Genomic DNA, 2636 nt, shown 5'->3' with positions numbered 1-2636 from the left:
TCCTGTGCGTGTAAGTGTCCAGAAGGGACAAGCTTTAACCGTGAAATCTAAAAATAACTACAGGCAAAGAGGGAGGGGAAATGAGAGGGGGACATTAGTGAGATGGTGTCAGTCCTCTGTGCAGCTTGTGCCGAGGCCAGGCATGTTCATGGGACGGGCTCTGTGTGTGGGCTGACTCTGGTGCAAGCAGTTCATCTTTTCCTTAAGTAGAGGGAACAGTGAAACTGGAAGCTGAACTCCTGCTGCCTTGGGAACATTATGTACAAAGTACTGCCAGGCAATGGTCCTGACACTACTGAAAGAACTGTTGTACTTGACTTGTTTCTACCCTTTGTGGCAGAAAAGATGGAGACAATTTTTTGCTACTAGAGAAGATGATCAGCAGACACTTCTAATGGCGGAAAAGGAGGTAGTTGATGCTACTGAGGGCAGGTCAATACCTGCCAGCTGGGTTTGGTTCTTCTGGAGAGCAGCTTGGCAACATTAAGATTCACCTTGTAATAGCTAACTCCCATGAAAAAAACAACTTTTTGTGTGGGTGCTCAAAAGTTTATAGAGCCTAGTGTGGACACTGGGCTATTCCCTGTCTGTTAGGATATACCAAAGTTAAAGGAAACATCTGACTCTACACATGTATTTTTCACACAACAGTGGGATAAGGGACAAATTCACAGCCTCTGTGAGCAAAAATCTAAACACATATTGCTTTTCTCTGTAACCCAGTTTGTTAAAAGATGACAATATTTTTATGTCAAGAAAAGCACTGTAATACCTTAATTTTTCTTTATTGGAAGTCTTCAATCACAGACTGACATCAGTTTTATTTTTTCCTAATGATATTCATTTCTAGATCACATATACATTACTGACCTGGCCTAGGGCTATGGCATTTTCCAAAGCACTGATGTTTTTTTTTCTCAGGCATTTGCTAAGTTTACATATTTAAAATCAACAGTACAGTGGTCAAACTCTACAGCTCATTAAAGAAAACTCCCCTGGAGAAACTTTTAAAGAAGGTAATATATAGTTGGCAAGCTTGACTAACCTCTAGGAATATTAACTATCAGTCTTTTAGGCCATTTAGGTGGCCTAAATCCTTTTCTTTTTCTCATGAATACAAGCCTTCTTGCACCAACAGGGCAATTGAAAAAGACATATTCAAGCATTTGTAGAAATAGGAATGCAATTGCTTTAGGGTAGGTTCTTCAGATGCAGGATTGATGACTTCCTCGTTACATTTAGATACTGGGATTGCAGGTCTCATACTTGACACTACATTGCAGGACAGCTTGGCAGAGCCACGTGTCAGTCACTCTTTGCAAGACAGGAAAATAATGAGCCGCAAGGGCCTTTCACTGCACAGCTCAGCAAAGTGCTCATTTTGCAGCCAGTGCATGTGTTTTTTCTTTCCTATTCTCCCTTCCTGCCCAGTGCATCACTTATATACGGAGCTCTGTTTCTGGAAGAATTGTAGGGGTATGACATTTGAGAAACTCTTTGTGGGCTGCTGAGGAGGATCACGTGAATGATTAGCAGTGGGTTTGTTTTGTTTTTTTTTTAAATTGGGATTGTCAACAAGTGTCAACAAGGGTATGACCTTGCATATGGAATGGGAGGTGGACATGCACTTCTCACTTCTACATCAATGTTGCTCTTCAGGCATGTTCAGGAGGTACACCTGTTTAAAATACAATTTCTCCTTTTCTTATTTGTTCCTGGACAGTTGGTTTTGTTATGTAGGGTTTTGGTCTTTTTTACAGGAGCTGCTATGTAGCAAGCTCCAGGCTTGCTAAGGACTCGTGGAGGGAAGAGGGTTAAAATGCCAAGTCATGATGAAATAGCAAAAGAAGCCCCTCTCTTCTGCCTTTTGGACCCCAGTTTATCTCTCTGTAACCCCATAGGTCACTTTTCCTTAACCCCTGCTATTGGACAATTTCTGATCCCTTCTAGCCCTATATAATGGGCTGGTTTAGCCCATTCTGGTTAGAAGAGCCGTCGCTGGAACCCTTCACAGACCCCCAATAAAGCCATCGCTGTGGAACGCCAAGATTGCCTTCTCCTATCTCGCGCCTGCACACTGCCTTAGCAAGCAAAGGAGCTGGAATCACAAAAAGAGCTGACAGTCACTAAAAAGAGCTGATAATCCTTATGCTTGCTAAAGGTAGCCAGCATCTGAGAGCAGCTTGGGTTTCGGGCAGTCTGTCCCCAAAGGTCTGAGCTATCTGGCCCATGCTGCCTGCCTGGGGGCAAACCTGCTCTCAGCAGGAAGCTGGAATGCTGCTAGTAAAAGAGAAATGGTGTCTTTAAATAAACACAATTTTCCATAGAGGAGACTGGATGTGCTGTCTAATACTAAAAGCAAAACAAATACTCAGGAATTAAATCCTGTATATGATGGAATTTGCTGCAAGCAGAAGTACTCAAATAGCTGACCTGTTCAACAGTAACAATGAACTAATCTTTAGTGAATTAATCTAAAATGTTAATATTGCTATTTAATTTGTATGGAGTTTTCTCTCCAGTTGTTTTCACTAATTGAACTAATTATAAAGATATACAAAAAATTTACTAAAAATTTATTTCTTCATTTATGGCATAAATACGTGAAAAAAATATGTGAGTTACTACAAACAGCA

Source organism: Serinus canaria, chromosome 5, assembly GCF_022539315.1.
Source record: "Serinus canaria isolate serCan28SL12 chromosome 5, serCan2020, whole genome shotgun sequence".
Lineage (NCBI taxonomy): Eukaryota > Metazoa > Chordata > Aves > Passeriformes > Fringillidae > Serinus > Serinus canaria.
The sequence above is the reverse complement of the archived record's forward strand: the minus strand, read 5'-3'. Positions refer to the sequence as shown.